The 22,766-nt window shown below is 35.9% G+C and overlaps 1 protein-coding gene across 6 annotated transcripts in view; it reads right to left on the minus strand.

Annotated features, from left to right (window-relative positions):
* TBC1D5 (TBC1 domain family member 5) overlaps positions 1-22,766 on the minus strand; it is a 318,166-nt gene that overhangs the window by 282,774 nt on the left and 12,626 nt on the right. For 4 of the 6 annotated variants that reach the window (XM_053967563.1, XM_053967571.1, XM_053967579.1 and 1 more), the window contains one exon: positions 5,131-5,192. The exons of 1 other annotated variant lie outside the window; for it this stretch is intronic. The gene's annotated coding sequence lies outside the window, so the exon portion shown is untranslated. Of the gene's footprint in view, positions 1-5,130; positions 5,193-7,292; positions 7,359-22,766 lie in introns of those variants that run through there. One more of the 6 variants, XM_053967596.1, reaches the window with a different exon arrangement.

Raw genomic sequence — 22,766 nt, forward strand, 5'->3', positions numbered from 1 at the left:
CATGAGGATTTATTTCACTGCCTGCAAAATAGGAGACATTTTGTCTCCCAGAAATACACCACAATATATGGACAGTTTATGTCAGGTGACTTTATGAATATCCTACAGAAGAATTGAGAAGGGGAGATATTGTAAAATCAAAAAATATTAGATTGCAGTTCACACTGTGAACATCTGAGAAGCCATGTTTTGCGTAAAAATACAAAACAATGATAACAATGCAAACAGAACAATTTACAATGTGAATGTTTAATCATGCAGACATACCTTTTAAAGTTCTTTCAGATAAAAAGGTAGTATCTATCATACTGTGAAAACTATGTAAATAAATGCACAAATATTGTTGTAAGTAGGTAGATATTTTGATGATATAATAGAAAGATTCAACTCTGTAACTGCTTTCAGATGTCCAATACGAAAGACCCTGAGCTCTTAATAACCCACTGTTTCTACCAGCGTTAAGCCTGGAAATGCCTACCATCATAATATTGCTTACTATGGTTACATAATTTCTCTCAAATTCTTATCTTCCTATAGCTGCAGCCTCCTTATGGGATCCTTAGTTTGAGTCAGGAACAACTGGTTTTTCCTTCTGGACCATGCTGTAGAGTGCAATCATGGACTAAGCCTGGTAATGTACCTATTCCCTCTTGCAGACATTCTCTTTCTAGGCAATACTGCAAAGATTTTTCTGCAAAACACAGGGAATTTCTACTACCTTGAGGCCTCTTGTTTTATTAGGTTTTTTTAGCCAAGGTCTTACTAAGATCCATATTTCACGTGAACTTATTTTTTAAATAATGTCTGCAACATCTTTTTTTACAATATAGACTTTCATCAATGTCAACTCTGATCAATCCTACATCCCTTAATACAGACTTCCAAAATGCCTCACAAAGCAGCTACCCTATAAAATTAAACAGACCTTGAATATTCATTTTACAAAACCAACGCATGTTTGGTCACAAATACTGGATTATTTTTCTAGTATTTCCTTCTTTTTAAACTTGTAAAGTTTGATTTGAGAGAGTGCTGATCCCTATTCTGTGAAGCAAGATAGCATCATTAGGATGACAAAATCAAGTCTTATTGTGGCAAGAAGAAACATCATTTAGTGTCAACAACACACTGCTATTGATTTGAACTCCTCCTTGCCTCACGGGTGAAAATAACAAGCTCTACACACAGACTCTCTAAGCATACCAATAGAGGAAAGAGGCAAGAAAAATACTAAAAATGGCTGTATTAAAGATACAACAGGAAATATGTGAGTCATGAGATGCAAATTCTTTTATCTGTATGAAACAAATTGAAGAAGAGCTTAATATGGCTTCTGCAATTTCTATGGAGTTAGATTAGAACAGAAATATACCTACCAATAATATACCAGATTTAGGCTTCCCAACCAGTATCTCCTAACTGTTCAATACTCTCTGTGAAACAAGTCAGCTTCATGTTCATTATCTAATACTTACTAATCATTTTTCTAAAATGTTGCCTTATTTTAGCATCCTGGTTCACCATTTCAGCAGAAATTATCCTTTAACAATACTGGTAGGATCTCATTAAAGCAGAGCTAAGAAACTGTCAACACAGCCAGGTTGACTCTTTTCCTAATTCTGAACAGAATCCAATTCAGAAAAAAAAAAAAAAGGATCTTTCTTTTTATAAGATACAAAAAAGAATAAACCCATGGTCATACAACATCAGTATAAATACCACTTTGCACAGTGCCCTGGTTTTGGTTGCAATAGTGTTCATTTTCTTCCTCAGGAGATGGTACGGAGCTGTGTTTTAGATTTAGGATGAGAATAATGTTGGTAATACATTGATGTTATTATGTGGTTGTTAAGCAATGCTTAGTCCAAGTCAAAGGACTTTCCAATGTCTCGTGCTCTGCCAGTGTGGAGGTACACAAGAAACTGGGAGGCAGCACAGTCAGAACAGCTGATCCAAACTGGCCAAAGGGATATTCCATACCACAGAACATCATGGCCAGTATATAAACTGGGGGGAGTTGATCAGAAGAAGCCACTGCTCAAGGACAGACACAAGCTGGGGAACAGTCAGCAGGTGGTGAGGAATTTCATTTTTTTAACAATTGTTTTTCTTGGGTTTTATTTCTCCTCTCTGCTTTCTCTCTTCTCATTACTATTTTTATTATATTTTACTTTATTTCAATTTTTATTTCAATATCTCATGGGTTTTATTATTTTCCAATTCTACTCTGCATCCCATCATGGCAGAGAGGGGAATGAGTGAGGGGCTGCCAAGTACTTGGTTGCCAGCTAGGTTAAACCACAAGAACACATCAATAGCTCCTTTTCTAGAACTTAAAACTATGCATTTGAGCAAATCTGCAAACTAAAAAATGTAGTGAGATGAAATGCTGTTCATGTTGTCTAACTGCACCCAAAATTTAAGCTAATTTCAAACACTTTTGTAGCATCAATTTAGCATGCTAGAATTCCATAGTCTATCTCTTAAAACACGAACAAAGTAATATACACGGCATAAAAAGTTACTTCAAGATAACTTAGTTGTTAAAAATACGTAAGTATAGGGAACAAAGCTATTTTCATACCACATCCAGAAAATGGATGAGGTGTGAAAGAAATCTCTTGTTTAATGTGACCTTTGGCTGTACTTTCACTTGTCATCATTATGAAGTAGCTACTCTCAGTGCCAACACATAAGCTGTGTTATATTATCCCATAACTGTAGTAGCACGTCTTTCAGGGAATGTTTCATACTTCAAGAAACTGGTGGCAGAATGCACTGACAGCACTTACCTTTGTAGCTGCTTATAATAGGTCTTATTCAACAATAAGACCTCATTTACAAAAGGAAATAAGAGGGTACTAAATTTTGGAGAGCATATCACATTAACTAGGATATGTTGAGGAACTCCCTTGGAGTTCTCAGCTTCAGTGAAAACATTCAAATAAGGAGAAATGTAAATTTCAGACTGGAACTCTGCCCCAAATAATAATATTCAGAGCTTTGTTACTGTGCACAGACCAAAAATACTGCATCATTAAGATCCGCAACATACTTGACTTTTCTTAACGCATGTAATTAAGAAAATATTTCTGGAAAGTAAATGAATTTGAAATTCAAGTAAGATTAATAGAACAAATATAGCAAATTTACGTTTTATACAATGGTAGCAAGCTGCAGAATAAAAATCAGTAGCTATCATTATCGAAAGCTGTTCATCTAACACCACAGAGAGAAAAACTATTGATACACACTGTACACACATTTTTATCCATGTATATAAATCAAAGGAAACAGCTTCCTTTAAGGCAAGCATATGAAGATACTAAAGCAAGATACAAATTAAATATTCATACATTCAATATTTCAAAATAAGGAATTTGGATATACACATGCATAATTTAAGTTCTATAGTGAAACCTGTCTACAGAGGCCATTTCTACTGTATTTCAACAGCATTGAAACTTGAAATGTACAATGCAGCCTTTCCATGCTATGTTAAAACTTTAAAGTATATAGCAATTCATTTCAAGCGCTAAACATAGAATAAAGGCCACATTGTGCACACGGCACTTCTGCAGAGGAACTGCTGCTTTGCCCTATTCATTACAGCTCTGAAACAGGGCTGTCAGTCCTGCAAGGTGCTTTTGGACTGCCTGAGGTACTTGCTGGGAACTGAAGCCAAATAGGCAACTTCAGGAACAAGGTGGCTCACTGGCCCTGAAGAGCCCATCAGTCAGAACTGACTCCAAGTCAAATTCTGATCCCAGGCACCAGTTTTAAACTCTGTTGAGCTGGTGCCTACACCTAAAGCCTGAAATTGGCCCCTTACACAGCCGTTATACATTCACTCCAGCCTCTATGCAGCAGAGATGATATTTCAGACCTTTATGATTGGCAGAAGAAAGGAACACAAAAACAGTCTTCACACTATGCTGTGCACTAGAAATGATTCTTTGTGATCACAGAACCTGAAAGTAGTTTCTGTACAATAACACAGGCATGTTAAATTTGAAGAGCTTATAAATTCCTATGCGTTCAAAAAACACTGGGAGAAAAAAACCCCTTAATATCCACCTTCATTCCCTCAACATGTATCTCCTTCTGCATGTGTCTAAAGACACCAGCATTCCTCCCCATGTATTTTAAACCTTGCCACTTTAAAAGACTCTCCACATGGGTAACTAATGTGAATATTTTATTTTCTTATTAAAAGTTAAATGTATTAGCTCAAACATCAAAAGCCTCATTTTAAAAACATTCATTTTACTGGGACAAAAATATACGTTAACTTGAAGAATAATTAAAGAGTACTTATTAAGGGAAATAAAACTATGCTATTTCTACAGTTTAAAGTAGACATTTGTCTTTGCCCCTTAAAGGTCACTCATTTGATCTTGACACACCTATGATATCATAGAAGCAAAGGCTAAGTAAGTACAAAAGCAGTATTAAGGAATATAAAACTAAACAAAATTAGTATCTACATGGTATATTACTTCATTGAAAACCATCTATGGATTCTGCAAAGAATATACTTTTGCCTTAGAGCTAGTACTTTAATTTTCAAGAACTAAGAAAAAAAAATCAAAACTAGTCAGTAACAATGCAGCGTTGAAAAGCAATAAACTCAAAATTAAGTTATAAATAATTTAAAGCATGTCATGAAGATGTATTAATAATTCATCAGATAAATAATTTACTAAATAATCAAATAAATAAATAATGAAATACATAAATAAATCAGCAAATAAATAATTCTGCAAAATAACCTAAACAATAAGTCACTAAAACAAATGACAAACCTACAAAACTACAATGATTTTCTAAATTCTGATAGTTTTAAATAAACAAATGTATATAAACTAGATCAATCTTTGGTGGATAGAGAAATATTTTTCACTGCTATTGGTGAATTCCTGATTACACTGCACCAAGATACAATTTTAGATTTTACAAGAGTGCAGTTTTTCCCTTGTAAATTATTAACATGATTGCTACAATACATCCTGCTCTGTATTTTACATGTAATCCCTTTATGTAGCTCATATTTCCTCCCAAAAAATGAAAATCTCTTTACAACATTCTTAATTCACATATTTCTTTTTTTTCCCTGAGTGCAGTACTTACAACACTGCAATATCCTTCTTGGTGGTTCTCTTATTGTCTTCTGCAAACCTTCAGAAGTTTTGCTGCAGGGGAAAAACAAGTAGAATAACCTTAATTCCTTAATTATTACAGATGGTATCTCATTCATTAGCAGATGACAACATTTTATTTGAAAGCACAAGAAAAGCTGTTTTATAATTCTACAAAGCAACTTAATGTGAAACAACCATTATAGTTTGCAGACTACCAAAAGTTTTTAGAAGTCTTTGGTGGAACGAGTTCAAGCAGACTGAGGCCTGTTTCTTGTATTTAAGCTGACACACAATCTGTGCAAACTGGCACTAATTCAGATGTAAAGACAAACCACGAGAAGGACAAAATACTTGGCTGACATCTAATGTTATCCTTGATTTTGGAAGTTCATAGTCCTTGAAAGAATACAGTGAGATCATTTAATATCCACTATCTAAGTACATTCACAATTTAATTAGAATACTGCACTCCAAAACCAACACTGGTACCACAAAGGTCAAAATCCACTCTTCTCCTCAATCAATTTTCAATCTCCATTTATTTTAATGAATAATATTGACAGTCACCACAGCTTTCTTCAAAATGGTACTCTGTAAATATAGCAGTTGAAGAAATGTGCCACAAGTGTAATCATGTTACCAGCTTTTATCCGTTCTATCAAAAAGGTTTATTTGCTTTCTTCCATAACACACATTACATACAGGAAAAAGCAAGACAGTTTTACAAACCATGCTACTGACATGATTCTTTATCTCTGTATGGACTACAAAAATGAAGAAATACATCAATTCTGAAGTTATTAATTGTATACATTCATGGTTTTTTGCTCCTTGTTTCAAAGGAAGTCAGTATGCAGTGTTGTTTCTGGAAGCAGCATCTCAAATTGCTGATGGTGCTGCTGTATTTCAGCATTTAAAAGCATAAAGGATAATTTACTCTTAAAAATACCTGGGCACGTTATATTTAACAAGTCTCAAATTCTCTTTAGGGATTATAATAAGAAAACACTTTGCTTAATCATAAATTTTATATTTATCTTGGCTGAACACCCTCCTTTGGATAGACTGGCATGTTTTGTCAAGAAAAATCAACACAGTGGAAATGAAGTACTTGTTCTGTTGTGTGGTCATTCAAAAGAGTATGTAGAAGTAATGTAAATGTGCACCAGCGCTGCTGATAATTTCACGCTCTCATACACTCATTTCAATTTGCTTTAAAAAGGACTGTTCCTCCTGGCTAAATATAGTCATCATGAAAAACCATACCTCCCCTTTGAGCTAATAACACTGCAAGCCTCAAGATACAACAGTAGAAAAACTTCTATATTATAAGGAACCTGAAGCACTTTCTTCTCACAGTATGTGTTTCTGAAGTGGGACAAATGAGACTAGTTTTTTTATTAACATATTCTCATTTAGTGTACACATTTCTCTTTGAAAATGACAATTCATTCCCACACCACATCTCTGAATCCCATACTGCACCCCCCCAAAAAAAATATATATCCCAAATGCTTATTTTTAAAAGCAATGGGTCCTTGTAAAAGCAGCCTATACTTTCACACATGGAAAGACTTTGAGGATTACTGGGACACACTATGGCTCTGGAGGTTCTGGAATCAGAGCTTCTATAGGAAGAACCATTTAGTCATAGAGCATTCATCTGCAGCTTTGGATCCTCTGGTAGCAGTGATTTTTCACCAATGAGTTACAGTAGAGCTAAAACTGTAATTACAGTTACTGACTTTTTAATTACTTTCTAGTTTAATTTGGGCTTCTAATCTGTGGTTACAGAACTCACCTCCTCACACAACTACTTCTGTCTAAGCTAGAGGGTCATAATTATCTGCTCAAGGCACGTAAATCATTAAAAGAGGGACACAAACCAGCCAATGACTTGGATACTGCCACCTTTCTCCCATTTGCGATCACATGCAAATTCTACCCTACACAAGAGACAAAGACAAACTAAATTTGATTTCCTTCCTCTCTTCTGCCAGCTAGTCCTTTCCCACCCCAGCCCTCGAACATCATATAGGTGCCTACATCATGCAGATCATGAAGAAGATTTGTCAACAGAAGACTAAGGCAGAAGGCACTGATGTTCAGGTGTACTTCACTGAGAGCAGCAAAAATCAAGTAATCATGTACCTTCTCCACTCTGCCCAATCTGGGAAACTGTGCTACAACACGGAGGCTCCCTTGCTGGCATTCAAGTTAATTTGGGTGATAATTCAAGGAACTGGATTGTACCCCACACCTAAGAACAAATTTAAAATATTTACAATGGCAAAATTATAAATCAGGTGCATAGGAAAAGGACTGAGCAACAAAGCTATTTCGTTGTCCACCTTTTGATATTGCCATTACCAGGAAGCTTCTTAGTTTGAAGGTACAAATCAGACCAAAAGAAACCACATACTGCTACTTGCTTCTTTTGGGAACCCATGAATATAGGAAACAGAGAAATTTTAGAAAGAGATTGCCATGTAGTATCAAAATTTAGGATTTTTTTTTTTTTTTTTTAATACTCAGGAGTAAACACAGGGAGAAAGAAAAAGGCTGGACAGACCTGCTTAACCAGATTATACTAATGTAAGGTACTGACCACTATATTCTGACCCACTTTTCAAGGATTCCTGGAATTGTTATAAAGTTACACAAATTATTTAGCATTATCAATGAAGAAAATAAATAAATGAAACCTGCAATAATTTATCATATATAGGAACTTACATAATGCATAAATATTTCAATACTAGAAGGTTCATTCTTGCACCACAATTTCCTCCCACTATTTATTACAATGGATCAATTAAATTATAGATTATTTGTTTGGCCCACTTCACATAGAAAGATACTTTTGTGAAACAATACAGTACTTAAAAAAATTTTAAATGTATTTGATTTTTTTAATCATAAAAAGTAAAAAAAGTATATTTTTAACATATTGATAAGTCTAACTAAAAACTAAAAGTAACTTAGTCCGACAACGTTACAGGATAATTCTGAGTATGCTCTTGGTAAAAACTTTGAGTATTTCTGAGTAACTTTTTAACCAGTTTCTTCCAATTGTCTCTAAGGTAAAAATCAATTCTATAATATTGAAACATAGCAAAATGTTAAATCCCAAATTCCTGAATTAACTCCTGTCAATACAAGACATAGTTCATTTGACTGTTATGACCCACATTTCCTAGTCGATTTTTAGATAAAAACAAGCAGATTACCAGCAAAGGTTTATCTCAAATTCCCACATGTACAGCATGCCACATTAAATATATGCTAATCAACTTCTTCCTCCTCTACTTTTTTTGAGCTGACAACTCATATGACCTGAAGCCATGGTTATCGATTACAATTATTTGACTTTCATATTTATACAATCAGTCATCAGATATGCATGTTAACTGATTTTAACAGATAGTTTTGTATTCTAATGATCAACAGTAAGTGAACATTTTACCAACTTCTTGATTTATAAGAAAATAAAATTTGTATCAGTTTTCACAATTAACCCTTCATTGTATTGATTTGCAGTATTCAATGGAACTTCTCAATAATACGTTACCCTGGAAGTACTCCAAATGAAGAAATCTTAATTTTGGTAGCAAAATTTAATTTTCAAATTACAGACACTCTTCTTTTGTGTTTGAAATTTATTTAAACAATGCATTGTCAATTTATTAGAATTGATGAAAGATAATTTACACTTAATTGTACTGGGCAAACAAGTAGTTTGCACTTATTTAATATTCACATTTGGCCACTTAAAAGTTAATTTCTTTTTTTCAAAGAACTTTAGTCTTGCATTCCTAGATTTCAATAAGCCCCTAGATGTCATATATATGACAGAGTACAACACTACATTTAAGATCCTTATTTTTTAAGTTACATGCTTAAGGCCAAAGGGTTCCTCTGTTGTCATCACTAAATATATTAACTGAACTGTTTTGGTTTTTTATAAGGCTGAAAACTTAAACTTTGCAATTAAAATTTTATTTTGGATGTCCTATTTCTGGAAACATAAAACAAGAAATTAAAAATTGCACACATTTTCAAGTGAAGAATTGACTACCTCTAAGATTATACAAAGTGCAATCATTACTTTCCACAATTAATCATTGTTGTTCCTTATGTCTATTCATATAAAAGAGTGGATATTGCATCTTACTCTCAAAGATCAGATCATGTCTTGTTCTGTAGAAGGGCTCTCCCAATTTAGGCCTTAATTGCTGTTGTACTAACTGATCATGCACTAATTTTGATAGAGATGCTGGATTCCTTTCTCAGCGTATTTTAATACCAATATAGATATTTTAATTTCTGCAAAATGCAGAGTCTTTCAATTTTCTATAAATAACTGAATAAGGTGCAGAGGCTATTCAGCTTTTATTCAGGTGAGCTTTGTACACTTCAAGTTCTGCTACTATTCTCTTTTTGTCTGGTAGCTCCAGTTAATTTCAAGTGAGATTTATCCACTGAGATTCTGAGACATTCTCCACAACAAAAAGAGACACTAGCATGCTCATGTAGATACACAATGTTTATTCAAGATCTTGCAATGAACCAGGAACAGAAGAAACTCAAAGTCACACTGCACAACCATGAACAAGCACCTTAACCCCTAAAACACTTTCATGGACTTCTCTGATTTTTATGAAGTCTTGATTTCATACTGAACATAATGAGAAAGTTAGTGAATATATGATGGGATTCTGTTGCTTACTTAATAGCTGTTTTCCTTAAACTAAGGTTTGCCAACATGACAAATACCAATAAAGCAAATAAATTCTCTTCAATCATTCCCTTCCTGGGAAACAACTTCTTGGCCTTCAACAGAATTTGGTTTTAATTCTGAACATAATGAGAAAGTCTACAGGTCAGCAGAAAGAGAAAATACATTCTACTATATTCACTAACCCCATTTGAACACCACAGATATAAGTGGAGAAAGACCCTGGTTTCTCTTCTACAATTCAGTGCTAGGAGTTAACCACCTTGAAGATGGACTGTAAGGTTTATACTTTTGTAGCTGAGGCAGACCTTAAGATAAATGGAAAGGCGAAGTAAAGAGCCTATACTTATATGTGAAACTGCAATATAAACCGCCAGAAGAAAATAGTGGGAAATATAAGAAAAATATGCTAATAAAATCTACATATGTATTTTACAAGCAAATATCTAATAAATTTAGAAAATATATATAATTCCTAGTTTCTAAAAATGACTTCTATCCCCACTTCTTTTTGAACTTGACTTAAAAATTACAAACCTGGTCATGTCAGCTATGAAGAAAAACAAGTAACATTTAACAACTACATTACGTATGGGCTGACTGAGCGAAAGAAGTCCTAACCTGACTAATAAATATGGCACATTTACTTAAATCACAGTAAATGGGGTTACACCAAGCTGCCAATCAGTCACTAGTGGGGTTCTGCAGGGCTCCATTCTAGGCCAATGCTCTTCAGTGTCTTCATAAATTATTTGGATGCAGGACTCAAATGATACTGAGTTTGCTGACAACACTAAATTGGGAGGAGCTGTTGACTCCTTCCATAGCAGAGAGGCCTTGCAGAACCATCTTAGCAAATTAAAGGGCTTGGCAATCACCAGCTGTATGACAATTTACAAGGGCAAATGCTGGAATCTGCAGCTAGGACAGGGCAACCCTGGATGTATGGGCAGACTGGGAAATGAGAGGCTGGACAGTAGCCCTGTGGAAAAGGACTGGGGGTCCTGGTCAGTGGTGAATTGAATACGAATCAGCAGTGCCCTGGCAGCCAGGAGGGTCAACTGTGTCTTGGGGTGCATCCAGGACAGCACTGCCAGCTGGGCAAGGGAGGGGATTGTCCTGTTCTGCTCTGCACTGGGGTGGCCTCATCTTGAACACTGTGTTCAGTTTTGGGCACCACAATAGAAGAAAGATATAAAGCTATTAGAGAGCCCAGAGGGCCACAAGGAGGACGCAGGGTCTCAAGGGGAAGACATACAAAGAGCAGCTGAGGTCACTTGGTTTGTTCAGCCTGGAGGAGACTGAGGGAAGATCTGCAGTTACAGATTCCTTGTGATGGGAAGTGGAGAAGCAGGCACTGATCTCTTCTCTGTGGTGATCTACCACCAGAGGACACAAGGAAAAACGACACACCACAGCCTTGGTCACGATGAAGAGACTAATTTATTTCCTCTGACTCCAACATTTATAGTTTTCAAAAGGTGCCAGTGGATTGGAGGGTGAACGTGCCACCTCTCCAACAATACTGGACAAACTACCAGTACATCAAATTTCTCCGCCTCTATGAAGGAATGCAAAACAATAGGTTATTTACAGAAAGTTGTGTCAGAAAGTTCTCTACAAGAATGTAAACTCAGAAGGCTTTAGAAAATCTTAAAAAATCAGGGCGACAGTGATCAGTGACAGGTCCCAAAGGAATGGCCTGGAGTTGTGTCAGGGGAGGTTTAGATATTGGTTTTTGGATATTTGAAAAACTTTCTTCACGCAGAGGGTGGTTGGGCATTGGAACAGGCTCCCCAGGGAAGTGGTCACAGCATTAAGCCTGACAGAGCTCAAGAAGCATTTGGACAACACTCTCAGGTACATGATGTGACTCTTGGGGCTGTACTGTGCAGGGCTGGGAGTTGGACCTGATGATCCCTGTGCGTCCCTTCCAACTCAGGATATTCTTTGATTCTGTGATTCATTTAAGTTACAATTTATATAAACATTTTCACAAGATGCCTGAACCTACATTAAAGTACAAACAAAAGAAAATACTGTTTACTACTCACTATATTTAAACAGTATGTTACTTGCTCATCTTGAAGATTGATGATTAGAAGTAGTATATGATTAACAATATTCATTGTATTTACTAAAAACTGAGAGGAAGCAAAGAATAGAAAGCAGTTGGTGATACTTCCTGATGACAACTTTTTTATGAAGAATTGCAACTACAATAAATTCCACAGTTAAAGGTTAAATTAAGGCTGTGTGTAGAAAGAAGACCAATAAAACACATTCTGGGAAATGAGAAAATAGTGTACCTAAAAAATGTCCAGTTCTAAGATAAACATGAGTTCAGGGATTGCAAGCTACCATCTAGACACTTTGAGACTATTAAGGGGATTTTGACAGGGACAGCTGAGTGAAAAAAATCTGGAAGGTCAGTATGGGTGGCTTAGTATCCAACAGTCTACACATAATCTTAGTCACAAACATGAAGCTGAATGAAGTCACAAACATGAAGCTGAATGAAACCACTTACTATACTACCCTGTTGCACAGTAATGTGTCCTCTAGCGCTATTTCATGCAGATGAAATAATCATAAAAATGGGTACACTGAATACAGCTAGTAGCTAAGTTTAGTTACCTGTATCCACAGGTGATCATATTTGATCAGATATGATCAAAAATCATCAGGGATAAGGGTCTTCCATTGTCCTTGATGTAGAAAGTATAGTCTTTAGGATGTTTTGTTAACTTCATACCAAAAACATTTAACTACTTTGAAACTCACTGTATAACCTCAATAAAGAAAAAATATAGTCTCAATCAGCTGCATCAGTTCTGTACAGCCATATGAACTCCAGCAAAGGTGCAAGGCATGGAAGGAAAAATATCGAAAAATGGGAACAGAGGGAGGACAAAAGAAAATATTGATCATTTTGATGACAAATTCATCTAAATCCGCACACAGGCTATCTAGATGTGATAAAAATCACATTCATAAAAACTCTAAGTGTCAATTCGTGAAACAGAAAACGTTATACCACCTCCAAGATGTTTCATTTCTACCAATACTTGCCCTCCTAAATATCACTCTATTTTATCATGGTGACTGAATTACAATGGTCTTGATAGCATTAAGAAATAGATAAATAGGAATAACATCACTTTGCTTGCGTAAAACCAGCCCACTACTTGGATGCTGCCTGTCTATAACAAAGTGGCACATGAATACTGTGTAAGTGGCCAAATGCCTCTTATGACATGAAGAGACCTTTGAGACTCCCAGTGTCACCAGGAGAACTATGCCTTGTGGCATCCAAATGGACAAAACATAGAAACTCCACTGCTAAGTGAAATGAAAAGCTGCACAGTTTCTCTTTGAACAAGTACACTATTTTACACAGAATCATCAAGTTACCGAATGCAAACCACAGCAGAAAACTGCTGCAAATTTCAATCCTGTTAGTGGATACATGAATTTAGGGAAGAAGATGTAAGTATCATCACTGTAGGGAAAAATTGCTGGGTTTTATTTTAAACATGCTTAAACTCAACGTTTTAACTTAAACATTTAAGAGTGATTTTAGTCTGTAAGTTTTACATCTCTCATCTCTTGCCACCTGAAACTGGCGATCCAAATGTCTGTAATAGCACATTTGAAATGCTGAGTTATATTAATCTCATACTAACTATAGCAGTTCAATTTCAACAAATTTCTCAGGGTTTTTGCATATTGCTGAATAAATGACTCTGGAATTAGCTTACTTTTCTTGGAGGCATTATATGAGATTGTTTCTTAGTCTCCTCCTCTTTGATTTAGTACACATCTTCAGATAATTTATTAATGTTCTGGATATCTCATTCATCATCTATTATTACTAGTGCCATAAATTAGAGGAATGGAACAAAGCACTGGACTATATGCTTTTTCTATATTCATCAATAAAACAGCTACCTCTGTTAGCAAACACTCTGTAAAGTAGTTGGTTTATCCACTAAGATAAGATCAGGAGCAATTTTTTAACTCCAATCCAAAACAGATTAAATTTATAATATAAGAGGCTATTAATGAAATAAAAATCAGGGCTTCATTTTAAAATATAAAAGGCTAGAAATAGCTGGTCTGCGAAACACAAAAGCAAATGTCAGACATTGATATGTCTTCTAAAATACTTAGATGAATTAGAAGGCTGATGAATGCCAGTTTTACCTGGAAAAATGGATTAATTGTTAAAAATGCTATAATTTTGTCAGCATACTATAAAACAGTAAAGACAAGGAAAGATTTAACCAACAGAAATTTAAATGTCAACATTTAAATCAGTGGTAATATTACTCAAGAAGACAAATTGCCTGAACTGGTGCTAAGTAGGAAAAATGAAATCCCTTGCATTTTCATTTTTGTTTTTTCTTTCTGCTTTTTTTTGTTTGTTTTTTACACTCTAAACACAAAGGACATTGGAAAATACAATTGTGGAAATTTCATAATATTTTCAAGATAATGGATATTAGTGGGAATCATATAAGTAATAAATTACATAGCAGTATACTATTCTACATAAAGTACTTGAAAAAAGACAGAATTAACATTATTATGGAAACATTAACTACTTACTTTAAATGCATTACGCCTGCATTAAATGACATATTTGAATGAAATCTGAATATCCAAAAATCAGTTTTGGTTGTTTTATGTGGAGACTGTTGATATATTTTTTACACATTCCCTGTTTACATTCCTTTAACTAAATCTCTCATTAAGACAAATTAGTACTTTGCATGATGTAACAATACTGCACTCACCTCTTTTCTAACTTTTTGTTGAAAATATTTAAGCCAGGATTAGAACTTCATCAATGGCATGAGATACAGAATTTAAGTTCTTATAATATAGAAGAAAAGAACTCCAAATGTTATATTGGAAGTGGATAAAATGCTTCCAATAGCAACTGTGTATCTAATTTCTACAGGGGAAGAAATTCTTTCATCTTTAGGCACTACAGATTAGATATTTCAGGCTCCAATTTGAGCTGAAAACAACATAATAAAAGTTTCCAAGTAAATTAAAAGTTTCTTATTGTGCTACCTCTAATTCAGGACACTCATTATTTTCTTTATAGAATCTTCACTAGCTGTAGCAACTGATGATTAATAAAACGTATTTGTAGCAATGGCTTTTAAAGTTAATTCAACTCAACACAGTTACACTCTCCTATAGTTACAACTAACAGTGGAACAGAAAATTAACTATATGAGCTGCACCTTTTGTTAGTCTCCAGTTCGATCAGTTTGACAATGATTGTACCTCTTATTCAATCTACAAAGGCAGTTTGCAATCAAAAATAACCTTATCATTACATGATGAAAATAAGTAGCACCCTCTTTTTACTACAGTGCACTTGGTTTGAGGACTTACATAAAAGGGAGATGCCAATCCCTTCTCTGATTGAGAGCAGCCATTTGCACTCTCTTATCTCTGCCTCACTTCAGATAAAAATGCACACTGTCAGGGAAATGCTAAAAGTTAATCTTCTCTCTCACAATTTCAATATTTACCCATTAGGAGATCCCCTGAATTCCATTTTCAGTCTTGGTGAATTTCTAACTTCCACAATCGGAAACTTAATTAGACAACAGACTGTAAGCAAGTCATACCCAAAATGTCCAGCAGCAATCTAGAAGTAACAGCTACAAGATAATTCTCTGGTGAAAAAGGACTCCATTGAACCCGATCTCTCATGACCAATGCAATTGCTCTAGCAACTGAGGGAGTAGTCAAAAAAAAAAGGAAATGTTGGCAATGGCAACATTCCCTCATGCAAGAGTTTCCTTGACTCAGTATTTTCAAAATATCTGAGATTTCTTTCCCTTCCTGTCTTTTTGTTCACTGAGTGAAACACTTATGTTTGCGTGAATTCTTAACAGAAACTCAAATCAGGGAACATACATGGTTAATTTACTTCAGACCAACTTTGATATATTAACCTTGGGATGCATGGAAAAAGGTTTTTCTTTTCTTCATCCCAAAGAGAATATTACTTCCTTATTTATAACTCTACAACAAACTCCCAGTGAAGGGTAACTACATTATTTTCCAGATAAATAAGCAGGTAACCTATTCCATATTCTAAATACACAATTTGTTGGTGATAGATTTTAACATTAATTAATGACTTTATAAAAGTACTGAAAAATCATGGAAAAAATGCTTCAGCTCATCCCATATGGAATGTGGAATACAAGAGTCAAATTTCCTTAAATAATTATGCCAACGTAATTTTCCTTTAATCCTTGCTACTTAATTCTCATAACCTTCAGATTTGCTGAAAGTATCAGGAATGAAGAAAAAGTTGCATGCTGAATAGACAGCAACTAACCACCAAGAAGTAAACAAAAATAACATTTACTTCGTTAGAACTCAGAACAAAATCCATGGAATTCTGCATTAAATAATTTTCTCTTTTTAGATTTATTTTTATTGTAGGTTCTGCAAGACACAAAATTCTGTCTTCTTTTTAACATAAGATATCCAGAAGGCTTCAGATATTTATATACCTGCTAGATAGGATCATTACTTGTAAATGTTGACTCTTAACTTGATTTTAAGGGACATCACTGTTACATTCTCTAATGAGAGAAATTACTTGAAATTTAAAACTTTGCTTCTCAGCAACACGGTATTCTCTAAATTGTACTAGTACAGTTGAGTACCTATTCTAAGACATATTTTTAAGCCCTATATATTAGAACATTCATTCATGTAGTTGATCAGAAGCACATGTAGTCCTGCAATTATCTAAAACATTTATCACTGGGACAAAAGGCCAAGCAGGACACTTGAAATCCTGTTACCACAAAGCAGTGGTTAAATGCAAGAGGAGAACTGGGAAGATGGCATCCTGAAATGCAAGAGGAGAACTGAGAAGATGGCATTCTGAAGCAAGCAGACAAGTAGCAGTGGAGGGCCAAAGACAACAACAGCAGGACCAAAGACAAACCCCTCCACAGAGGGCTGTGAAACTCATTTCCTCAACTCAATTATTACCACTAGTAAAGAAGTTTACTACAGCTACATGATTTAACAACTGTTAAACCAGCACCGCTAAATTCAGAATCCAGGGAAAACATACTACAAATTGTCGCAAAGAAATAGGGCTTGTTTACTCCTCATTACAGTGTCAGTGAGTCAAAGAGTTGATTTTAAACAACAAAAGCCTGACAGACGAAAATGCCGCCAGCTCTGTCAGACTCCTGCAAGAGAAAGTCAAGGCTCAAATGATTGCGTTGATCTTTGACTGAAACTGTAAAACAAGTCAGTTTCTTCAAAGCCAAACATAACACTGAAGCCAACAATAAGGAATGTTTTAGTTTTTTCTACACAAGGCATTTTTTGATGTCATGAGCTCTGGAAGTTTTTAATCACACTAAAAAAGCATCAGCAAAGCAAATGTATATGACCCAGGCCCATAAGCAACCACAGGACTGGTTTTCCTGACTAATCTTATTTTTTCTTCTTTCACCTAAATTCCAGTATCAATATTTCTTAATAATAGATACTCTCAATTTTTTAAGCAGCTTTCAACCCACATTTTCTTTCCCTATCTAAATCTGAACAGTATTTTGTATTTGTTTACTGACTAAATTCCAGAGTATTTCTATTTTATTAGTCACATGGATGGAAATTGGAGGGCTACCCACAAGACTTCAAGATAAAACACTTCACTGACACAGATCAGAATCAAAAATGCATCCCATTTAAATACTAACAGCCTTAAGGCACATGACTTTACGCTTTTAATTTAAATAAAGGGAATTGAAAATACTGTGTTTACTGTTCAGAAGTGATTCTTAGTTATCCTTCCTGAACTCCTGATTCTCAGTATGACCACCTATATCTTACGTAAGTCTTCTCATTCCTTTTTGAAAGAGCCTACATTCACTAAATGCCTCTCAGTGTATGTTCCAGTGCAATTTTATAGCATATTTATTAAGATTTCTGCTGATACTCATTAAAAATCAGATTCATCAATGTTTACTTTCTAATTTTAGACATAAATTTATTTGAAGTAAAATTTTAACCCATACAATGTAATTTTTACATACTGCAGATATTATAAGCCCCACAGAAGAGTAACAGCAGAAATTAAGTTAATGACTGGAATCAGAGCCAGAAACACTGGACAGAGAATAGTTTAATTTAACCGATTGCTGCACAATGTCTTCTTCCACCTCTCACCTCCAGTAAATTTATCTTGATTATAACTATATTGGTCAGTTCAAGTTTGTTTAGCTGCAGGTCTTTCCATCACTGACATCAACAGTGAAGTGACTCAGGACTTAAAAGTACAAATCAATTTTGTCTTCCTGGAACAAATCTTAAGCATCTAGAAGCTCAGGACCCCAATATTTGACTTCAGGAACTAAGTGCTTAGTAGGCATCTGGAAAGTAATGAATTACTTCACTTAGCTGTACCAGCACTTTATTATCCATTTTACGTAAGAATTCATAATGATAACAAGCGTATTGCTTGGCATGGAGCAAAACCATGCCGGCAACCAACTGATATTTCCTCTGACCCCTGTCAGATCAATTAATTTTGGTAACAGAGACAAACGCCTTCAGAACAGTGGAACGAGACAACAGAATTCCTCTAAAATGATAGAAACAGAAAAGAATATATACTGTGAAGATGTGAAAAAGGTTTTCATTGAAGTAATTCTCTGTACCACTAGTAAAGCTGTTTTCAGTAATGTACAGCATGCTACACTCTTTATAGTAAATAATACTTTATAGTAAAATAATTTCATGACATCATACACTTGCCAGAAAAAGATGACATAGGCTACTTATCCAGAATGCTTGCCATTACAAACATTTCATTTCAACAGAATAGAATTGTTTAGGGTGGAAAAGACATTTAAGATCATCAAGTCTAACCATTAACACTGCCAAGTCTACCATGTTCCCAAGTGCCACATCCACACATCTTTTAAATACCCCAGGGATGGTGACCCAACCATTTCTCTTGGGAGACTATTTCAGCGCTTCACAAATCTTTTGGTGAAGAAATTTTTCCTAAAACCTAATCTAAACTTTCCCCAGCACAACTTGAGGGTGTCTCCTCTTGTCCTATCACTTGTTACCTGGAGAAGAAATTAACCCCCACCTGCAGACAACCTCCTTTCAGGTAGTTGTAGAGAGCAATAAGGCTCTCTTGAGCCTCCTTTTCCCAAGGCTAAACAACCCCAGCTCCCTCAGCCACTTCTCATGCACTCCAGACCCTTCACCAGCTTCACTGTCCTTCTCTGGACTTACTCCAGACCTCAACGTGTTTCTTTTACACAGGATTCAAGGTGTGGCCTCACCAGTGCCAAGTGCAGGGGGACAATTGCTGCCCTGATCCTGCTGGCCACGCTACTGCTGATACAGGCCAGGATGCCAGTGGCGTTTTTGGCCACCTGGACACACACTGGCTTGTGTTCAGCTTCTGTAAACCAGCCTCCCCAGGCCCTTTTCCTCCAGGCAGCTTTCCAGCCACTCTGCCTCAGACTGTAGCACTGCCTGGGGATGATGTGACTCAATGGCAGGACCTGGCACTTGCTCTTGTTGAACCTTGAGGCCACCACTTGCCTCAGCCCATCGACCCAGCCTGTCAAGATCCTTCTACAGAGCCTTCCCACCCTCCTGCAGATCAACATTCCTGCCCAACATGGTGTCAGCTGCAAACTTCCTGAGGGTGTACTCCACTCCCTCATCCATACCCTTTATAAAGGTATTAGACAGGGCTTGTCCCACTACTTAGCTTTGGGGACACCACTGTGATCTGTCACCAGCTGAATGTAACTTCATTCACCACGACTCCCTGGGCCCGGCCAGCCAGTCCATTTTTACTCAGTGAAGCATCTGCCTATCCAAGCGACGAGCAGCCAGTTTCTCCAGGAGAATGCTGTGGGAAACAATGGCAAAGGCCTAAAGCCTAGGTAGACAACATCCTCAGCCTTTCCCTCATCCAGTATGCAGGTCACCTTGTCATAAAGAGAGATCAGGTTGGTCAAACACTTACTGACTGACTGGGTCTGATCATGAGGTTGTCCCATACATGCCATATGATGGCATTCAAGACTAATGCCTTAAATTTAAACTTTTTAACCTTAAATTTGCACACACAATACTTACTATAAAAAGAAAATAGCTCATCTAATGAGATTAGTTAAAATCCAAAATCTAAACACAAAGCCAAGTCAACCATAAACAGGAGGAATAATGCCCATGTAATTTTTGTATCTTGTATACGTTCACTAATGTAAAATACATGAATTTAGAAAATGTAATACAAAGTTAACATTTTTTATTATAAGGAATTACTGTTGCCTTGTTCTTTTAAAAGTTTTAAAGTTCTTTTAAAAGTTTTCTACGCCTTCTGATGTTCACATATTTCTACCGGAGTTTCTCATGCACTAATGATAGTGATATCATAATAATGATTGTTTTGCATTCTTCTTTGTGGGAGAATAGATGGACTGTTGGTTTAACCAGTGTGGTTGGAGAGGTGGCAATTTCATCTTCCAATTCACTGTCACTTCTGGAACTCTATATATTGCGAGGTCCTCTTTTCCCTCTTTTGCATCTGGCATAAGTGCGTGAGTTATTTCGTGTCGTAGTGTGACAGATTACCTTTCAGGGTCAAAAGAGTTCCACTCTGAATAAATTTCACATGATCTTAAAAAGAAAAGATAAATCTGCTGCATTTCTATCTACTAGTCACATGACAAGACAATGTGAAGTTTACATCATTCAAAGATTATCAAGATAGCTGTGTGTTTAATTATTAGTCAGTAACCAGTCAAAGCCCTAGTTATTCATTCATCCTCCTTTATTCCACATGCTGAACTAGAGACTCCTTGAATAAAAATTCCCACTTCACTGACTATAAACCTCATAAAGTACACAAAGTTCTTAATAAATTTAATTTTACTTCTGTGAATTTCAAAACTTTGTTGTGCTCTCACAGTTTAAATCTAAGAATGGACCATTTCATTAGCTGTAATACAGAACCAGCTGCCATAACATTGTCTTTATCCACAAATCAGTCACTGAGGTTAGCAATGCCTAACAAGCAGACTTTAGTTTGGAATCACAGAACCATAGAATATCCTGATTTGGAAGGAACCCACATGGATCACTGAGTCCAACTCCTGGCCCTGCACAGGACACACCAAGAATCATACCATGTGCTATCCAAACACTTCCCGAACACTGTCAGCCTTGGTGCTGTGATCACTTCCCTGGGGAGCCTGTTCCAGTGCTCAACCACCCTCCAGGTAAAGAACCTTCCCCTGATAATAACTGTCCAACTACAGGACTATAGGAAATTCCTAATGACCTATGGTAGCAGTACCAGCATAGGTAAAGAAAGCCCATGTGGTGAACAGAACAGTAATTCCTGGCTTTTTTTCCTATGTGCGTTTCAATGCTGTTTAGGAATGGCAGCAGTTTTCTGGCCTAAAAGCTCCAGACACCTTCTTAAGATCAAGATATATTGGAAGCAAAGAGATAATTTGCTTATAATAATATGCATATAGATAAGGTTTACATATCTGATATAGAATTCTAAAATGCTTATATGTATGCACACAACCTCTTATACTGACTAAATACTGAAAATCTCCCAGCTTTATGAAAGAGATGTAAATGAAAAAATAAACAACTTTTTTTTTAGTTCTCAAGAGAATTAAGAGAACAGGCAGTACTTGAAACACATTTCATGAACTGTCATAATCAAGACAGATTGACTGACGTAAGATACACCACAGCTGAGTGGTCAAATATGCATAAGTACATGTATGACTATTTCAATTAATGACTGAAAAACGTTTTTCCTAGTCAGCAACACATTACCAACTGGCCTTATATCAGCCTTACTGAACATTAGAAAGTGTGATAATCAGGTGTATAATGAAAAAAACAAAGCAAAAAGAGAATTCCATTTTGGGCAGAACACAATCAGATGACATCCAACTGAACAAAGTAAAGGTGATTGTTTTAAGCCATGTTCAGTCTAAGACTTCCATTGTGCATAGTCAACAGACTGGGAATAAATACAGATGTATCTACTCCAACCTAGTACAGTATTGGATTGGAGGAGTATTTGGTCATACTTGGTGACAGACATTTCCTTTCAGATTTCCTGCCAAATGTCATTTGGTGGGATCACAACACATACAATGGGGCAGACACTGAAGAACCTCTCACAGTTATCAAAAACTTGTCCTATTTCTACAGAAAGGCATTTCAAATTTCAAATGGGCAGAAGGAAACAAAAATTCAACTTCAATCTCACTTCATAATTGTCACTCCGTCTAGACCTAGAGCCATTCCACCATCAAGATGCAGCTGCATTCCTAATAAGGGGCAGATAAACTCCATGCCAGACCTTTTCAATTTGAAAGGTCATAGAGCAATTCTCCTCAAGAGAGCAGATCAGCCTAGGACACAGGAAGTTTGTGGGTTTCTCGCTTTTATCACAGTATTAATAAAATAACTAGTCTTTCAAGGACTGTTGTAATTTATACATGCCCATGGATGCAGTAATGCCTAGCACAGTTCAGGGCAGTCAGATGATCTGTGACCAGCTGTCACAGACAACAGAGGTTACAGCAGGGTGTTGAACTTTGAGCTCTTGCTCTAAGACAATCCACTTCAGAAACACTGAAGAAGATGGATGGCACAGCTAGAGCTCCGAAAGGAAGATACAAAAGCAAATGTCCAGCATGGAAGAGAAACCATCTCCCACTTATGCAAGAAGACAGCTACCATGTAGATATTTTTTTTTATTTGTTTACCTGTACAGGCAATTAGAAAGTCTACTTGCATTTCATTTTCACTTCACT

Source organism: Vidua chalybeata, chromosome 1 (genome assembly GCF_026979565.1).
Source record: "Vidua chalybeata isolate OUT-0048 chromosome 1, bVidCha1 merged haplotype, whole genome shotgun sequence".
In the NCBI taxonomy this organism is placed as follows: Eukaryota; Metazoa; Chordata; class Aves; order Passeriformes; family Viduidae; genus Vidua; species Vidua chalybeata.